At 40.4% G+C, this 20,465-nt stretch overlaps 1 protein-coding gene across 1 annotated transcript in view; it reads left to right on the top strand.

Moving 5' to 3' along the window:
* Positions 1 to 14,881: 14,881 nt before the first annotated feature.
* Positions 14,882 to 20,465, top strand: part of F13B (coagulation factor XIII B chain) — a 51,974-nt gene continuing 46,390 nt past the window's right edge. The window contains exon 1 of the mRNA XM_033850505.2: positions 14,882 to 15,354. The gene's annotated coding sequence lies outside the window, so the exon portion shown is untranslated. The remainder of the gene's footprint in view (positions 15,355 to 20,465) is intronic.

The raw sequence follows: 20,465 nt of genomic DNA, 5'->3' as shown, positions 1-20,465 counted from the left end.
TGCTACGTGTCCTGTTGATAAAACATCTACGGCAAGAAATTAGATGCAATCACTTCAGTACCTCCTTTCATCCATCAGTTTCCTAACTTTCTAAAGATTTCTCCATAACTTCTGAGGTTTCCTAAGATTCTGTTTCAGAAGAAATGGGAAGAAATACTTGTCTCCATTTTCAAAATAACATCACTTTACAAACATGTAAAATGCAAACTATGTAATACCTATATTAGTAATTACATGTAAGTAGTTATTTCTTACTTTTGCTCATCCGTCAATAGATAAATATACCAAACAATAATGAAATACATGATCTTTTACAAGACGCCTATCTAGCACACATAAAGAGGAATTAGAGGACTTCCCTGGTGGCACAGTGGTTAAGAATCTGCCTGCCAATGCAGGGGACATGGATTCATGACCTGGTCCAGGAAGATCCCACATGCCGCGGAGCAACTAAGCCCGTGCGCCACAACTAGTGAGCCTGCGCTCTAGGGCCCACCAGCCACAACTACTGAGCCCACGTGCCACAACTACTGAAGCCCGTAAGCCTAGAGCCCGTGCTCCGCAACAAGAAAAGCCACCGCCATGAGAAGCCCGTGCACCACGACGAAGAGCAGCCCCCGTTCGCCGCAACTAGAGAAATCCCGCACGCAGCAACGAAGACCAAACACAGCCAAAAATAATAACTAAATATATTTAAAGATACTACACTAAAATCAATAAAATAATAATATATTAAAAAAAGATGAATTAGAATCAAATTGGTTGCATAACTATCGTTATGATAGTTATGCAACCAATCACATGACATATAAGTGATTTAAAAAATCCAACATCAAGTATAAACACACATACACATATAAACACACTATGCCTTGAACACTGAATACATTTTTATAGAACAAATATTGGCAACAAGTACAATAGAATATTAGAATATTTAGAATATTCTACAATAGAATATTTAGAATAACTATAGTTGAATTTAGAGACAATAGGGGTAAAACGTGGTGTTTAAGTCCGTTTTACTTACCGCTATTGTAAAATTTTCATTGTATATCACCTTTGAACCATAGCGTGTTATTTTAAAATAAAGATGTATACAAGGTAAGACAACACATAGTACATACAGTGTTGAGAACTGTAGAGACCTCTTTGGTAAAGATCTGCAGATCTAATAACATTTTCATGATTTTGCTGGTATAGAGAGTTTTGGAAACTTTCAACCACAAGAGTCTGAAGTGTGATCTTTAGGTTCATACATTTCAAACAGCATAGTTAGTTTAAATCAGTTGACTAGAAACATTATAAATTTCTAAAAATCATGAAAATTTTCACATGAAAATAGGGATATAAATAATTGAGCTAAAATATTTTAAGGTGATATCTTGTTACTCCATGTTGCGTCAAATCAAGTGGCCTTCTTAGAATAAGAAGCACGGCTGTCACCATTGGAGCTAATTGATCTAAATCTGAATCACTGGTGACAGCTGCTTTTCTCATCCTTAAATTAAATTGTTACAATTGGAAAGTTATCTTTGCTGTTAATGTTAACATTTGTGTATATACTATTTCTCCAAAATCTTCACCTCATGGTTGTAGAATCTATTTATGACACATGGCTACAATCGGTTATTTCACTGTTGATAAGAAAATCGTGATTTTAATGATAAATCTTCTCATTTTTCTGCATTCATTCATTGTCATTCTGTATACAGATTAGTGTTAATTTACAGACTCTGTTCACATTCAACTTTTACCTAAAAAGTTTTGGGAAATCTTTATTTTTGCCCATTAATTTCCAATTTTTGGAGGAAGGACTTGATGTAATTGTAACCTTCCATGGTGGCTTTAAGACTTTTTGCCTTTAAAAAAAATTGTTGTTTGTATCAGCATGGATTCCTACATTTTTATTTATTCAATTTATCACAATCAATTATACTCATTCTTTGAAGATAAAATGATCCAAATTTTGGCTAGTGAGTGCCTCTTGAAACTGGTTCTGATTGCTCCTGATCTAGCCCCGTTGGTCTTTGAGCATTTCTCTTCTTTTTAGCCCAACACCGATAATCCAGTCTCACTATATACCTCCCATGCCCAACACCAGTAATCATCTATATTTCCAAAACGTCTGATTCTTTTTATTGAAGAGTTGTTTTAAGAACCCAAGAATTGTGTTACTCGTGCTAGATGGGAGTTTTCAATACTGCTGAAATGTCTTTTCTTCCAGGGTCTCTTGGTTGTCAGACCTTTGAAACAGAAATGAAATTTTTTCCCATAGTTGGATTTTTAAATATTTTTTGATTGAGGTATAATTGATTTACAGTAGTTTCAGGTGTACAACATAGTGATTCACAATTTTTAACTGTACTCTATTTATAGTTATCATAAAATATTGGCTATACTCCCTGTGTTGTACGATATGTCCTTGTAGCTTATATATTTTATACATAATAGCTTAGCTTATATATTTTACACATACTTAACTTATATATTTTATACATAATATATTTTATACATAATACTTTGTACCTCTTGATCCCCTACCCCTATCTTGTCCCTCCTCCTTTCCCTCTCCCCGCTGGTAACCACTTGTTTGTTCTCTATACCTGTGAATCTCTTTCTGCTATGTTACTATTCACTAGTTTGCTATATTTTTTAGATTCCACACATAAGTGATATCATACTTTGTCTTTCTCTGTACGACCAATTTCACTCAGAATAGTACCCCCCCCAAGTCCATCCATGTTGTTGCAAATGGCAAAATTTTATACTTTTTTATGGCTGACTTGTTCCAATGTGTGTGTGTGTTTATATGTGTCTATATATACACATATATACATATGCAGTGTGGTGGGTTTGGGTAAACCTAGTTGGGTATAAAGATAAGAAAACAATCATACTGGGTTTTTCTTTCAGTGTCATCCTGGTTATTGCAGGTAAGCTAGGGAAGAGAAGATTTAACTTTGGGTCACAGTCATCTAATTCATCTGTTTACATTGAGGGAGGAGTATTCATTTCCAAGCTGAGATGGCTTTTGAATAATCTTATTTGAAGGATGTATTTCTAAAGAAGTAGAAGAAGAGCTGTGCAGTATACCTTGTTTCCCATGTATCTAGTGTGCAGGGGTGGGAGGTATAAAAGTGGAATTGTTTTACAATTGCACCAATATTTCAGAAAGAACAAGAACAATAAGCACACAAAGTATTTTTTTTTAATTTCAGTGAAATGTCATAATTTTCTAAGGTAAATATTAACTAGAGACTTTACAGTTACAAATAAAAGTCACTAAAAATTTCTTTAGTCTTTTCCCAATTGTACTGAGATGTCTAGCACTTTTGGAAAACACATATTTAATAATATATGTATCTATAGATATGTAGTTCTAGAAGATGAAAATGATAAAAAGAAAATATTATTAGTTGAGGTACTAGAGAATAAACTGTGTATCTGGCAAGTTAAATAAGTGAGAGAGGAGAATCTAGTTATATTTCGTGAGTCTGCAATGTGAAACACCCCGGGTAAAATGACTCCATGGAAGATGGCAAATCTGGAACAAAGAGTAAAGAAAGAATGTAAGGAAGGAACCAGAACAATAAGAACACAAAGTATTTTTTTTTAAGTTTCAGTGAAAGGTCATAATTTTCTAAGCTGAATATTAACTAGGGACTTACCTGGTGGTCCACTGGTTAAGACTCAGCACTTCCACTGCAGGGGGTGCCAGTTGGAGCCCTGGTCTGGGAACTAATATCCTACATGTTGGGTGGCCAAAACAAAAATACAAAAATTTTAAAAATTAAAAATAAAGAAAGCATTTTCTGCTAAGGTATATTATAAAAAAACTAGACTAATGTATAGATTAATCTCATTCCATGCAAATGTGACAATCTTTCTCAACAAACCTCAGACTGGATAATGAACACATCCTACAGAAATTCAATTCTCTTGGGGGAAAAGTCGCCTTATCCTTATATAAAAATGTGAATGATGAATGATATATCCCAAGTCTAACAGCTATAAATCAATTTAGATATATACTAATGCATTATGAGATATCAAACTATTAAATCAAACTATATTAAAACTATTAAATCAAACTATATTAAAATTAATATAAGGTCATTTATTAATTATGAAAACCTATAGAATAAAAATAAAATGGTTTCACAATCACTCTTAAAAATAAATTTTAATTGAGTAATTCACAAACATGAAATTAGAAAACAAAACTCAGAATACCATATTTTAAGAGGTTGATATAAAATTTGTATAAAAAATGTAGTACACAGATTGACAGAAGAAACTCCAAGTGCAGGTTTTTAAATTTTGAGGTTTGGTATATGTAGTTTTTCTATAATAAAAATAGATTACTTTAAGGGTTACATAATTATTTTAATTTAAATAGAAATCATAGCGCTAAGAAGTATATATTCAACATCTGAAAAAACAAATCTGATACTACTCAGGTATAATTTACATACAATGAAGCTTACACTTTTCTTTTTTTAACATCTTTATTGGAGTATAATTGCTTTACAATGGTGGGTTAGTTTCTGCTTTATAAAAAAGTGAATCAGCTATACATACACATATATCCCGAAATCTCTTCCCTCTTGCGTCTCCCTCCCTCCCACCCTCCCTATCCCACCTCTCTAGGTGGTAACAAAGCACCAAGTTGATCTCCCTGTGCTATGAGGCTGCTTCCCACTAGCTATCTATTTTACATTTGGCAGTGTATATATGTCCATGCCACTCTCTCACTTTGTCCCAGCTTACCCTTTCCCCTCCCCATGTCCTCAAGTCCATTCTCTAGTAGGTCTGCGCCTTTATTCCTGTCTTGCCCCTAGGTTCTTCATGACCATTTTTTCCTTTTTTTTTTAGATTTCATATATATGTGCTAGCATACAGTATTTTTCTCCTTCTGACTTACTTCACTCTGTATGACAGACTCTAGATCCATCCACCTCACTACAAATAATTCAATTTCTTTTCTTTTTATGGCTGAGGAATATTCCATTGTATATATGTGCCACATCTTCCTTATCCATTCATCTGTTGATGGACACTTAGGTTGCTTCCATGTCCTAGCTATTGTAAATAGAGCTGCAATGAACATTGTGGTACATGACTCTTTTTGAATTATGGTTTTCTCAGGGTATATACCCAGTAGTGGGATTGCTGGGTCTTATGGTAGTTCTATTTTTAGTTTTTTAAGGAACCTCCATACCGTTCTCCATAGTGGCTGTATCCATTTACATTCCCACCAACAGTGCAAGAGAGTTCCCTTTTCTCCACACCCTCTCCAGCATTTATTGTTTGTAGATTTTTTGATGATGGCCAGTCTGACTGGTGTGAGATGATATCTCATTGTAGTTTTGATTTGCATTTCTCTAATGATTAATGATGTTGAGCATCCTATCATTTGTTTGTTGGAAATCTGTATATCTTCTTTGGAGAAATGTCTATGTCTTCTGCTCATTTTTGGATTGGGTTGTTTATTGATATTGAGCTGCATGTGCTGCTTGTAAATTTTGGAGATTAATCCTTTGTCAGTTGCTTCATTTGCGAATTTTTTCTCCCATTTGGAGTGTTGTCTTTTCATATTCTTTACGGTTTCCTTTGCTGTGCAAAAGCTTTGAAGTTTCATTAGGTCCCATTTGTTTATTTTTGTTTTTATTTCCATTTCTTGGGGAGGTGGGTAAAAAAGATCTTGCTGTGATTTATGTCAAAGAGTGTTCTGCCTATGTTTTCCTCTAAGAGTTTGATAGTATCTGATCTTACATTTAGGTCTTTAATCCATTTTGAGTTTATTTTTGTGTATGGTGTTAGGATGTGTTCTAATTTCATTCCTTTACATGTAGCTTTCCAGTTTTCCCAGCACCACTTATTGAAGAGGCTGTCTTTTCTCCATTGTATACTCTTGCATCCTTTAAAAAATTAAGGTGACCATATGTGCGTGGATTTATCTCTGGGCTTTCTATCCTGTTCCATTGATCTATATTTCTGTTTTTGTGCCAGTACCATACTGTCTTGATTACTGTAGCTTTGTAGTATCAGCTGAACTCAGTGAGCCTGATTCCTCCAGCTCCATTTTTCATTCTCAAGATTGCTTTGGCTATTCGGTGTCTTTTCTGTTTCCATACAAATTGTGAAATTTTTTGTCCTAGTTCTGTGAAAAATAACAGTGGGAGTTTTTTTGTTTGTTTGTTTCTTGTTTTGTTTTGTTTTTTGCGGTATGTGAGCCTCTCACTCTTGTGGCCTCCCCATTGCGGAGCACAGGCTCCGGATGCCCAGGCTCAGCGGCCATGGCTCACGGGCCCAGCCTCTCCACGGCATGTGGGATCTTCCCGGACCAGGGCATGAACCCATGTCCCCTGCCTCGGCAGGCGGACTCTCAACCACTGCACCACCAGGGAAGCCTGCCAGTGGTAGTTTGATAGGGATTGCATTGAATCTGTAGATTGCTTTGGGTAGTAGAGTCATTTTCACAATGTTGATTCTTCCAATCCAAGGACATGGTCTATCTCTCCACCTGTTTGTATCATTTTTAATTTCTTTCATCAGTGTCTTATAGTTTTCTGCCTACACGTCTTTTGTCTCCTTAGATAGATTTATTCCTAGGTATTTTATTCTTTTTGTTGCAATGGTAAATTGGAGTGTTTTCTTAATTTCACTTTCAGATTTTTCATCATTAGTGTGTAGGAATGAAAGAGATTTCTGCGCATTCATTTTGTATCCTGCTACCTTACCAAATTCATTGATTAGCTCTGGTAGCTTTTTGGTGGCATCTTTAGGATTGTCTATATATAGTACCATGTCATTTGCAAACCATGACAGTTTTACTTCTTCTTTTCCGATTTGGATTCCTTTTATTTCTTTTCCTTCTCTGATTGCTGTGGCTAAAACTTCCAAAACAATGTTGAATAATAGTGGTGAGAGTTGGCAACCTTGTGTTGTTCCTGATTTTATTTGAAATGGTTTCAGTTTTTCAACATTGAGGACGATGTTGGCTGGCGGTTTGTCATAATGTCCTTTATTTTGTTGAGGTAAGTTCCCTCTATGCCTACTTTCTGTAGGGTTTTTATCATAAGTGTGTGTTGAATTTTGTCGAAAGCTTTTTTCTGCATCTATTGTGATGATCATATGGTTTTTCTCCTTCAATTTGTTAATATGGTGTATCACACTGATTGATTAGCGTATACTGAAGAATCCTTGCATTCCTCGGATAAACCCCACTTGATCATGGTGTGTGATCCTTTTAATGTGCTGTTGCATTCTGTTTGCTAGGATTTTGTTGAGGATTTTTGCATCTATGTTCATCAGTGATATTGGCCTGTAGTTTTCTTTCTTTGTGACATTTTTGTCTGGTTTTGGTATCAGGGTGATGGTGGCCTCGTAGAATGAGTTTGGGAGTGTTCCTCCCTCTGCTATATTATAGAAAAGTTTGAGAAGGGTAGGTGTTAGCTCTTCTCTAAATGTTGGATAGAATTCTCCTGTGAAGCCATCTGGTCCTGGGCTTTTGTTTGTTGGAAGATTTTTAATCACAGTTTCAATTTCATTGCTTGTGATTGGTCTGTTTGTATTTTCTATTTCTTCCTGGTTCAGCCTCAGAAGGCTGTGCTTTTCTAAGAATTTGTGCATTTCTTCCAGGTTGTCCATTTTATTGGCATATGGTTGCTTGTAGTAATCTCTCAGGATCCTTTGTATTTCTGCAGTGTCAGTTGTTATTTCTCCTTTTTCATTTCTACTTCTGTTGATTTGTGTCTTCCTTTTTTTCTTGATGAGTCTGGTTAATGGTTTATCAATTTTGTTTATCTTCTCACAGAACCAGGTTTTAGTTGTATCAATCATTGCTATCACTTCCTTAATTTCTTTTTCATTTATTTCCACTCTGATATTTATGATTTCTTTCCTTCTGCTAACTTAGGGGTTTTTTGTTCTTCTTTCTCTAATTGCTATAGGTGTAAGGTTAGGTTGTTTATTTGAGATGTTTCTTGATTCTTAAGGTACGATCGTATTGCCATAAACTTCCCTCTTAGGACTGCTCTTGCTGGATCACATAGGTTTTGGGTCGTCATGCTTTCATTGTCATTTGTTTCTAGGTATTTTTTGATTTCCTCTTTGATTTCTTCAATGATCTCTTGGTTATGAAATAGTGTATTGTTTAGCCCCCATGTGTTTGTATTTTTTACAGATTTTTTCCTGTAATTGATATCTAGTCTTATAGCATTCTGGTTGGAAAAGATACTTGATATGATTTCAATTTTCTTAAATGTACCAAGGCTTGATTTGTGACCCAGGATATGATCTATCCTGGAGAATGTTCCATGAGCACTTGAGAAGAAAGTGTATTGTATTGTTTTTGCATGGAATGTCCTATAAATATCAATTAAGTCTATCTTGTTTAATGTATCATTTAAAGCTTGTGTTTCCTTATTTATTTTCATTTTGGATGATCTGTCCATTGGTGAAAGTGGGGTGTTAAAGTACCCTACTATGAATGTGTTACTGTCGATTTCCCCTTTTATGGCTGTTAGTATTTGCCTTATGTATTGAGGTGCTCCTATGTTAGGTGTGTAAATATTTACAATTGCTGTATCTTCTTCTTGGATTGATCCCTTGATCATTATGTAGTGTCCTTCTTTGTCTCTTGTAATTGTCTTTGTTTTAAAGTCTATTTTGTCTGATATGAGAATTGCTACTCCAGCTTTCTTTTGATTTCAATTTGCATGGAATATCTTTTTCCATCCCCTCACTTTCAGTCTATATGTGTCCCTAGGTATGAAGTGGGTCTCTTGTAGACAGCATATATATGGGTCTTGTTTTTGTATCCATTCAGCAAGCCTGTGTCTTTTGTTTGGATCATTTAATCCATTCACGTTTAAGGTAATTATCGATATGTATATTCCTATTACCATTTTCTTAATTGGTTTGGGTTTGTTATTGTAGGTTTTTTCCTTCTCTTGTGTTTCCTGCCTAGAGAAGTTCCTGTAGCATTTGTTGTAAAGCTGGTTTGGTGGTGCTGAATTCTCTTAGCTTTTGCTTGTCTGTAAAGGTTTTAATTTCTCCGTCAATTCTGAATGAGATCTTTGCTGGGTAGAGTAATCTTGGTTGTAGGTTTTTCCCCTTTCCTCACTTTAAATATATCCTGCCACTCCCTTCTGTCTTGCAGAGTGTCTGCTGAAAGATTAGCTGTTAACTTTATGGGGATTCCCTTCTATGTTATTTGTTGTTTTTCCCTTGCTGCTTTTAGTATGTTTTCTTTGTACTGAATTTTTGATAGTTTTAGTAATATGCCTTAGCATGTTTCTCCTTGGATTTATCCTGTATGGGACACTCTGTGCTTCCTGGACTTGATTAACCATTTCCTTTCCCATATTAGGGAAGTTTTCAACTATAATCTCTTCAAATATTTTCTCAGTCCCTTTCTTTTTCTCTTCATCTTCTGGGATCCCTACAATTCGAATGTTGGTGCATTTAATGTTGTCCCAGAGGTCTCTGAGACTGTCCTCAATTCTTTTCATTCTTTTTTCTTTACTCTGCCCTGCAGTTGTTATTTCAACTATTTTATCTTCCAGGACACTTATCCGTTCTTCTGCCTCAGTTATTGTGCTATTGATTCCTTCTAGAGAATTTATAATTTCATTTATTTTGTTGTTCATCATTTTTTGTTTCCTCTTTAGTTCTTCTCGATCCTTCTTAAACGTTTCTTGTATTTTCTCCTTTCTATTTCCCAGATTTTTGTTCATCTTTACTGTCATTATTCTGAATTCTTTTTCAGGTAGACTCCCTTTTTCCTCTTCATTTGTTAGGTCTGGTGGGTTTTTACCTTGCTCCTTCATCTGTTGTGTGCTTCTCTGTCTTCTCATTTTGCTTAACTTACTGTGTTCAGGGTCTCCTTTTCGCAGGCTGCAGGTTTATAGCTCCCTTTGTTTTTGGTGTCTGTTCCCAGTGGGTAAGGTTGGTTCAGTGGGTTGTGTAGGCTTCCTGGTGGAGGGGACTGGTGCCTGTGTTCTGGTGGATGAGGCTGGATTTTTTCTTTCTGGTGGACAGGTCTGCGTCTGGTGGTGTTTGGAGTGTCTGTGACCTTATGCTTTTAGGCAGCCTCCCTGCTAATGGTTGGGGTTGTGCTCCTGTCTTGCTAGTTGTTTGGCATAGGGTGTCCAGCACTGTAGCTTGCTGGTCATTTAGTGAAGCTTGGTCTTAGCGTTGAGATGCAGATCTCTGGGAGATTTTCACCATTTTATATTACGTGGAGCTGGGAGGTCTCTGGTGGACCAATGTCCTGAATTTGGCTCTCCCACCTCATAGGCACAGCCCTGACACCAGCCAGAGCACCAAGAGCCTGTCATAGCTGCAATATTTTATAACCTAATCTAGGAAGTGATATCACATCACATCTGCCACTGCGAGTCCCTAAGTCCACACCACTCAAGGGACACAAATTAAGATTCCCCTCTTGAAGGGAGAAGTGACCAAGACTTTTTAGACACACTTTGAAAACCTCCACAGATTCATTGGTTCTAGAGAAAGCATTCTGTACGTCTGTGCATGGATAGTGGGGGCAGGTACAGCAATCTATACTCAGCAAATGCATCTACTCCAGAGAGGAAAATACCACCTCTTCTGTGGTAGAAAGGGTTTAATGTAACCCACATGCCACAGGTAACTGGTTGGTCCCTGGGGAGTGGAGTCACATTGGGGGTTCTGCTTGGCCTCTGTTCGCAGGTCAGGCTCTCAATGGTGGGATATCCGATCAGCCTTGGAAAGAGGGAGACTGTTTAAGCTCTTTCATAGCCTGCATATCTGCGGCCATGGCCAGTGTATACATGGGTTCACCAAATAAGAATGGGGTCTCTGAGGAAAGAGGTTCTGACACCTAAGCAGGACAGGTTGTCTTGTTTGCCTGATTTTTGAGCTCTTCCTTTGCCTTGGATATTCTCTGATGGCATTTACTAGGGACACAAATTTCTTAATTTCCTGTCCCTATTTTTCTTTTAAATTAATTAATTTTTGGCTGCGTTGGGTCTTTGTTGTGGTGCGCGGGCTCCTTACTGTGGTGGCTTCTCTTGTTGCATAGCACGGGCTCTAGGCGTGCAGGCTTCAGTAGTTGTGGCACATGGGCTCAGTACTTGTGGCTCACGGGCTCCAGAGCACAGGCTCAGCAGTTGTGGTGCACGGATTTAGTTGCTCCGCAGCATGTGGGATCTTCCCCGACTAGGGCTCAAACCCATGTCCCCTGCATTGGCAGGCGGATTCCTAACCATTGTGCCACCAGGGAAGTCCCCCTGTCCCTATCTTGAGATGTCATTTTACATACCTCTCCTCCCCAGACTTAACTTGTCACCAAGTTTTCATTTTGCTTTTTCCAAACCCTTGACCTGCTGCCCAACCTGTTGACTGTGCCCTTGAGTCAGCAGAGAGCAGAGACGTGTCTTCTCCCCTTGGAAGTGGATTAGATGTACCATCCAAACTTCTGCTCCCTGAGTGTTCTCATCTACCCTGAGGGGAGGCTATAGCGCAGCTCTGCTCACATCTGGCCTACCATACACAACCGTCCATAAACCAGGCTTTGTCTTCCTTTATGAAATGGTCAAGGAGATCCCCGATTTCCCCGAGGTACAGCCTGAGAGAGACAGTGTAGGAGGAGGAGATATTACAGGACCCGTGTCGTCTGTGCAGCTTGTGAACTTGGGGCCTGCTCAGCCCTGGGCTGGTGTTCACCACTTTGACTTGATAATGGAATGTTGCTTGTCACATCCAGTTGTTTGGTTCCTTGGATTAGATCCCAGGTCAGCAAACTTCTTTGTAAAGGGCCAGATACTAAGTAGTACAGGCTTTGCAGGCAATATGATTTCTCCTGGAACTATTCGACTCCACCTTTGTAGTGTGAAAGCGGCCATAGATAACATGTAAAGGAATGGGTGTCTCTGTGTTCCAGTAAAGCTTCAGTGGGGTAAGTCTCAGACCCTCCCAGCTCCTGACAGCTGTTTCTTGCTCATCAGATTTAATTAGCAAATGTCATCAATATAAAGGACCGGTGGAGGGGCTGCCTCTGCTGGTGAGGGAGGTTTGTGGGAATAGGGAGAAATACAAGCTCTCAGCCTTTAAAATTTTGCCCAAATACCGTACTCCTTCCCAGGGTCCCCCTCCCTCCCCTTAGCTAGGAGGGCTGGTAGGGTCGAGCATTTCATCAGTGCTGCCACATTTACCAGCAGCCTCGGGATTAGTCCTCGGCCATGTGTTCCCTGAGACCACAGGAAGTGAGGGGCTTCTTCAGGCCTTCCGTCCACACATTCTTGTTCTCAAGATATGTTCTTAGTGGTACCCTTGGATGTTCAACAGAGTTTCATTTTCTTTTTCCCTATGTATGCTCTCCAGGGTGGTCAGGTGAAACCAGGTGACACTCTAAGCTTTATAATCATTTATAAAGTGTTGGCATAGCCACTGTGTGCCCCGGCCACCTGATCTTTGAATAAATTGCCCTTCGTATGCACTTCATCTCATGCTGCCGCCACAGATAGATGATTTGAGGACTCAGGATGCTACCGCATCCCGTGGATTATCATGATGTTTCTCGCTAGCAGGAGTTTATCCCTGTGCTCCTCAGATAGGAGCAACTCAATTCAGAATTCGATCTTAAGAGGCAATTTCCTAAGGCCACTATTGCATCAGCCAGGGACACTAAGGAAATAGTTGGCCCTCTCCAATTTAGTGGAATTCAAGGAAGTTTAATAAAGGGACCATTTGCAAAGATGTGACAGGGATGCAGGGAAACAAGCAATAGTGCCATATCCTGGGACTAGTAACACCATGGTATCCCCACACCCAGATCCCCAGAGACCCATGAGGAGAGGGCACCTCTCCAGCTACTTGTGATTTTAATGTTGAGATGGAGCCAGCCCAAGGGGGGCAGGAATGAGGGAAGTACCCTTACCTCTCTCTTTGAGTAAAACAGAAGCTACAGAGTAAAAAAACTATGGATGTAGCAAATACAGAACACAGGCCAGCATCCCACAGCAAAGAGCAGGCTGGAAAAGGGTGGAGGATGGAAGTGGAGGGCAAATAAAAAATAATCCATACAGTTCATTCTGGATTTTCTAAAATTGTGCGTCAACAGCTTTGCTTTATGAAGAGAAGCTGTGAGGGGAGAGCATAGATAAACAAGATGTGTTACTATCATGTTAAAAAGGGTTGAAACAAACATTTCAGTGACTTAAGCTTAAGGGCTTATATTTGTAATGTTAATTTGATGAACAACATTCACAGTATGAAATAATAAATATAAATTAAGTGTATATGAAGGTTATTGTTGTTCACATTAACATTTTGCTAAAAAATTATGGAGTAGTGGTCTCATTGTGCATCAATCCTAAATTAGGATTTTAAGAAACCTCCATGAACACTTTTGATTCAGTATCGTTAAGATAACCGGGTTTAACATCAGGTCAAAATGGGTGTCAGTGAATATAATTTCAGATCCCACCTTCCTCATTTTGGTTTTCCACCCAGGGAGATTTCTTTTGATATATTTCATGCACACGTACACACATCTACAATTTATTTTTTAAAGTCTCCTCCTGATATATTTCATGCACGCGTACACACATCCACACCTTATTTTTTAAAGTCTTCTCCTGTCTTTAGAGGCAGTAGGTGCAGGGGTGAGAGCAAGACCAGCCGAGCTGCCTGTGTCCGTCTCTTGGCTTTGCCACTTCCTGGCTGGCTGGACGCCGGCCTCGCTCATCTGTGAAGCACGAATCATGGCACCTCCCTCACAGGGTTGAAATGAAGGTTGAGATAAATATGTGCAGGGCTTAAAACAATGCCTGGCAAAGAGTAACATGTAAGCGATAACCATTATTATCAGATGTCTACAATTAAAATGAAAACCGGAAGTTATTTGTCAAGGGCAATGCCAGTCAAGACCATCGCTTATGAATTTCTGGGAATCTCAGGTTTTGTTTGTTTACCTAGTTTTGCTCCCAGTATCACTGAGGCCCTGCTGGGGTCAGGCACTGACATCAGCACGTTCACACTAACTATTGTAAGGTCGGATCTTAACAAATGGCACCACGAAACAGAGGAAAGCTTCAAGTGAGCTTTATTAAGGAGCGCTCCCGGGCGAGGTTCACTGGTCCGAGAGAAAGGGGCCAGAGAAGTCGCACCCAGGCAAGGATTGGGCAAAACTTTATAGGGGAAGAAGGGAAAGGGGTGTGGTGAATCTGGGAGGGCGCAGGGTATTCCTTATTTGGTGGTCTTTTCGGGTATCCTGGGGGACCGTTAGTCCCGCCCCTCGAAAGGCGGGAAGGCTGGGCTGGTTTCAAAGTCCCCAGGTCAGTTCCTGGAACTGGGTGGTCCGGAATATCTCCAGGACAGTTTCTGGAACTGGGTGGTCCGGAGAATTTCGTTCTGATGCAACCTGTGAATCTGATTGTGTTCCCCTGCCTCGGGCCAGTTGGCCTTACAACTATACATTTAATTTTCCTCATTTTCTCCCATTTGGGCCCAGGAAGCCTCTGCGGGGAGCTCAGGGTTGTGACCCTGGGCGGGGATACTGGGGGAGGGAAATCACTGTCCCAGCAAGGCAATGACTGCTGCATTTACGGTGGAAGTGCTGTGACCCTCTTTCTTTCAAGCAACCTGTTCACAAAACCGAAAGGCGAATTCCGAGTCTGAGCCCCGGGCCTCGGGGCCCACTGAGACCCCGACGCCACTGCCGCCTCCGCGCGCAGAGCGACGCGCCGCCGCCGATACGTTTAAATAAGGCGCCTTCTTCTCATTGGCCGGGGCTGCTGCCGGGAAAGGTGATTGGCCCCGCGTGGAGGCGGGCGGGGCCTGGGGATCCCATTAGTGGAGGCGGGAAGTTTAAACAGCAAAGAATCTGCGCTGTTTGCTCCTGTTTCTAGTTTGCGAGTCTGTGCCACGCTTATTTGCCGGGTCCCGGCGATTGCACGAGAAGGGGGGCGAATTCGCTCCAATTCCCGCAGCTTCCCGAGAGGACACGTTGGGCGTTCCTCCACGGGCGGCTCGGAGCAGCCTGTTGGGCCCAGAGGCCGCCATGGCGACCAGGCGTCGGGGGCGCGACTGCTGTGAGCGGAGCCCCCGGAACCGAGGCCGCGGGCGGGGCCGCGGGGCCCCCGGGCCGAGGAGGAGGCGGCCTCCCCGCCGGTCCTGTCCCTTAGCCACTTCTGCAGGTCGTCCTTCCTCTGCTTCGGGGAAGTGCTCCTGGGAGCCTCGCGGACGCTGCCCCTGGCCCTGGACAACCCCAACGAGGAGGCGACCGCCGTGAGGTTGTCCCGTGGCCCGGCCGCCGAGTGCGGCTTCACCGTCTGGCCGAGCGCCTTCGTGCTGCAGGTAGGGGGGGAGTGGGCCCTCCGCGGTCACCCCGCCGCGCTCCGGGAGGGGCCTCGGAACGAGCAGCAGCGGACCTGAGGCCTGGAGATAAAGCCAGGTCCTTCCCTCTAACTCTGAGTGAGCCCTGGTCCCCGGGGCAGAGGAGCCGGGTCGGCGGGGACTCGGCGGTGACAGCGCGTCCACGCGCCTGCGCGGAGCATCCTTAGGAGCACTTTCCTAGCTTTCTGTTACAGAGAAGCGTTTTTCATAGGCTTCGGCCCTCGAGAAGACTTGCGGTTCTAGAGTAATGGATGGCACTTTTAAAATTAATATTCTTTCATCTGTCTCTCTATCCATCCATCTATCCATCCATCCATCTGTCTGTATTTAAAACTGCCAGGAGTACTTTGGTTAGAGCAGGGTTTTTTAATTGCTTTTCATCAGTCATCTTAAATATCCACTTTAGTTTCCATAGGGAAACTGATTCCACAGAGTGAGGGTAACTCTAATACTTATCATAGAGAAAGAGTGAGCTCCTTTTTAGCTGAATGTCTATAGCAACAAAGCCAAAAACACCTCTTCAGGGTTGTTTTCAACAAGTATGAACACTTCAGTGTTTTACTCTTTTGTTTCCTTTGCTGTAGTGTAGTTTTTTTGTTTTTGTTTTTTTTTTCTAAAGAGATGGGGAAATAAAGATATATGTATCAACAGAATAATTTTCATTGCAGTGCTTTTGTGATAATAGTAATCTGTAATAATGCAATAGTTAAATAATACATCCATTAATTGTATCTATCAAAATTATTTTAAAGAGTTCTTTATGCTGCAGTGTACTTTTTATTTTTTAATTTTTGGCTGCATTGGGGTCTTCGCTGCTGCGTGCGGGCTTCCTCTAGTTGCGGCGAGCGGGGCCTACTCTTCGTTGTGGTGCGCGGGCTTCTCGTTGCAGTGGCTTCTATTGTGGCAGAGCACGGGCTCTAGGCCTGCGGGCTTCAGTAGTTGTGGCACTTGGGCTCAGTAGTCGTGGCTCGCAGGCTCTAGAGCTCAGGCTCCGTAGTTGTGCCGCACGGGCTTAGTTGCTCCGCGGCATGTGGGATCTTCCTGGACCAGGGCTTGAACCAGTGTGCCATGCACTGGCAGGCGGATTCTTAACCACTGCGCCACCAGGGAAGCCCTGCAGTGTAATTTTAATGGCGATTCAAATTTTGTGACTTTTGTTTCAGAACTTCCTGGGTAGCTTTTCTGCATTGCATTGACCAGAGCAATGCTCCCATTCCTGTCACCAAAATCCAAAGAATTTACATCCTTATTTTGACTGCTCTGGTCTTTCCATTGATTAGAACCTCTGAAAGTGTGAAAAGGAAAAAAAAAAAAAAAAAAAAGCTGAGGGAGTCTTACTCCTTGTCTAAATAACAGCTTCCTAAGGCAGTGAGAAGAGGCTCTAATCTGAGGTCCATGGGCTTGTATCTAAGCAGTGGTTCAGCTACACTTAAGAACCTGCCCTTCCCCTTTAGTTTATAAATGCTTGCTTTACATGGAAAGGTATATATTTTTTCTATCTACGTAATACTTTTTTACTTATTCTTTTTTGTTATGTGGAACTAAAGGTTTGCTGTGTTATTTTTTTTTGGTTTTGTTCTTTTGTTTTAGAATTTACTCTTTTATAGTGTAAAAGCTCACTGTTCTTTTTAAAAACCAATTGTTTATGATGTGTTATGGTTTCTGCTTTAAAACAAAACTTGTCTTTTATTAGCTGTTGATTTCCCTCAGCTTCAGGTCTGAGTGTGCTGATTCCACTTAACCCACCAAGCCACTAAGATAATACATACAAACATAATGTTCACCGTTTACAAATTCTTTTAAACTCTGTTGCCTTATTTAATCCTTACATCAAACTCATGGAGTCCTTATCCACATTTGTAGATAAGGCAACACTGTCAAAGGGTTTGTGTCCAGTGGATCAGGGTAGGCAGCTCAGTTCACTCTTCTGAGTCTTCCGTGTCTATTTTCTCATCCATTGGTTGGAAGTAATGCCAGCTGCAGTTGTGCATGGTGCTCAAATGACAGAAAGCTTCAAGCAAAAGTCTGGACTCTGTGTCCTGAATAAATGTTCTCTTCCTGATTTTTAATGAGGAAATATGCTCAGAGGGTGGAAATATTTACGCATGGTTTTATTCATAGCAATTGACAGAGCTGGGATTCCCATCCAGGTCTTATAATTTTAAATCCCATGCGCTTTCCCTTATATTGATTTATAGACGTGAGACATGGTTCCTCCCTAAAGACATATGTTAGGAGGTTGAGGGAAAAATTCTAAGAACAAGAAGAAGCTACATCAAACAGCTATCAAGGAGGTTGGGATGTTTTGAGGAGACCGGTGGTTCTCACATTTAAGAATGCATCAGAATCACCTGGAGGGCTGGTTAAAGTACTTTTGGGTCCCCACCTTCAGAGTTTCTGATTCCATATGTGTAGAATAGGACTAGAACTTGCATTTCTAAGAAGTTCCCAGGTGATGCCTCTGCTACTGGTCCAGGGACCACATTTTGGAAAGCACTGTAGTAGAAAATAAATATTAGAACATCCCTTAACTACAACACACCCCACACCTTCAGTGAATTAGCCTGTCACGGTATGACTAAGCAGCGTTTCTCTGAGATGCCTCAACCACGTGCGTCAGATTTGTCTGGATTGCTTGTTAAATGAGGGAGATTTCTACTCACCACTCCACACTCACTAATGTGAATTTCTGGGGGTAAATGCAGAAAACTCGATGTACGCAGATGGCATCTAACGAACCACTAGGTAAAGTGTTCTACTTGCCAAATAGTGACAGAAATTCACAATTAGTATAAAAATAGGTCTACAGTACAATGTATCTAGGCCTAATAAGGAGTGAGGACCAGAAGACTGTCATTTGGGATATTTTTGTAGAGCAGATTTACTGGGGCCAATCCAAGGAAAACTTTTTTAAATGATCTTTTGGGTTTCTTTTAATCTCCTAGTCATTCTTTTTAAAACTTCAATAATACTGGTGTGTTAGAATCTGCATAGGACTGCTGTAATGTAGGGGGTTTGTCATTTGGGTCTGAGTCTTCAAAATAACATTCAGTTAAAATCACCAGCCATCCTATTGAATGGGATTAAGCTACGTGGTGTTTCCATCCTGACTGCACGGTACCTCAGTGGTGAGCTTTAAAAAAACCACCGGTACCAGGACCCCGCTTCAGCATCACTCCTGGGGAGGACATAGAGGAGGGTCGGGGCATTTTTACTTTTTACAAACCCCTCAAATGATCTCTGTATCCAGGGTTATGAACAACTCAACTGGATGGTTTAACAGACTCATTGGTGCCCGTTCTGGAAATAGGAGCTTTTGCTCTGCAAACGAGTAGAGGCCAACATGAGGCAGCTCGCACTTCTTCAAGAAAATAAGCCACCCGTCTATTGTGCAATGAGTTTGATTCTAATTTGATGTGACTGGGAGACTTGGATGAACTGACTGGCAAGGCAGCCCCAAACCTGACTCTTCCCTCCTTCACAGGCAGGCTTCTCAAACAGTCATGGTCATTGCACTTATGGCCACAAGGGGGCGGGCCAGATCCATTTAATAACAAGGCAGCTTCAGTTGTCACTGGCTGCAACTACCATTTTCTGATTTGTCACTAATAAAAAGTTTGTAAACAAAGACCACAGAATCTTAGAACTAGATGGAATTATGAGAGATCATCTTGTTTATTGATTGACAATATTTTTTTAATCTTTTCCCAAAGGAGGGAGATGCAGCCCACTTTTTTAATTGTAATTCTGACTTTCTGCTGTCTTTCAGAATCTAGATAAAATAGTAAGATTCTTATCTCAGACACATGGCAATGCTTCTGTTCAAAAAATTAACAGTGATGCATATCCAAGAATGCCATTACTGAAGGTAATAGAGGCATATTTAAAAGAAAGTAGTATAACAGATCTGTTCCCTCATTTGTTTGGTTACCTAAGAAATTTTTTTAAAGGGTGGAGTTGGGGGGTGGGGGAGACCAAATAAAGATTTACAAAAGGGAAAAGATAAAATGCTTTATGTTTTATTTCTGTTTTTAGACCTCTGAGGGTATTTGTCTCCATAAAAGCTGAAGTTTTATAGCTAGACTATCACTGCAGTCTGAAAAGCAGGTATCAGTCATAAATCCCTTTGTGTCTCTCAGAACTGACTCGCTCTCTGTGCCTTAGTCTATATAGATTGTTACAAATGATGGAAGGGCTTCCTCATGGGAAGTTGGATGGAAGCGGAGAAGGCAGAGAAAAGAAAGATGGAGTGAACACTTTGAGCATCTTTTTTGCTCATGTGCTCTCCTCCTGGATTAGCCGATTAACCTTTCAATTAAGGATAAAAAGACTAGCACTTCATTTTGTTATGCCTTAAGAAAGAAGGCCTTTCTTTCTTATGCCTTAAGAAAGAAAATAGACAAACTAAAAATCAAAAGCCTTTGCAGCCACAAAACATACACCTAAGTAATGTTTATAATTCAAATCTACTAAATAAATTACATATATACAACCATCCCCAACATTTTGAAAGATATAATTTTAATGAGAAAGTCATAACTGAAACTTCCTTTGACCCCATAGATAATGTTAATGGCCAAAGCGAAGAGAATAGTAAACTTATTCTTACCCCCAAACTGTTTTTCAACTTTGAACATCACACAAAGCCAAGGAAATTTTCTAAGTCCAGATTTTTTTGTGAATAATAGCTGTGTAGCTAATAATGAACCAGAATTAGTGGAATGTCTTTCACCAGATATGTTTGTAAAGATTATTCAAAGCCTATGCATTTGGAATCAAAACGTGTGCATGAGATTTTCTGCACAATTTTAAGTCCAGATTCTTTCATAAATGATAATTACAGACTAAATTAGGATCTAGAATCGGAGTCAATTAGTCCAATTCTACCCCCAAGTCAATGTGTAAAAGATAACATGGCATATATATCTCAGCATATATGTGAATTATCACCATCATCAAATGAAAATTCTCACAACCTCCTCAAGATGAGAGAAGAAATGAAGTTTTACCTTGATTCCTGAATGTCAGGGTTCAAAATCTCCAAAAGCTATTTTTGAAAAATCCAAGCTTTA

Source organism: Tursiops truncatus, chromosome 1 (genome assembly GCF_011762595.2).
Source record: "Tursiops truncatus isolate mTurTru1 chromosome 1, mTurTru1.mat.Y, whole genome shotgun sequence".
NCBI lineage: Eukaryota > Metazoa > Chordata > Mammalia > Artiodactyla > Delphinidae > Tursiops > Tursiops truncatus.
This window is presented reverse-complemented; position numbering and strand designations above follow the sequence as displayed.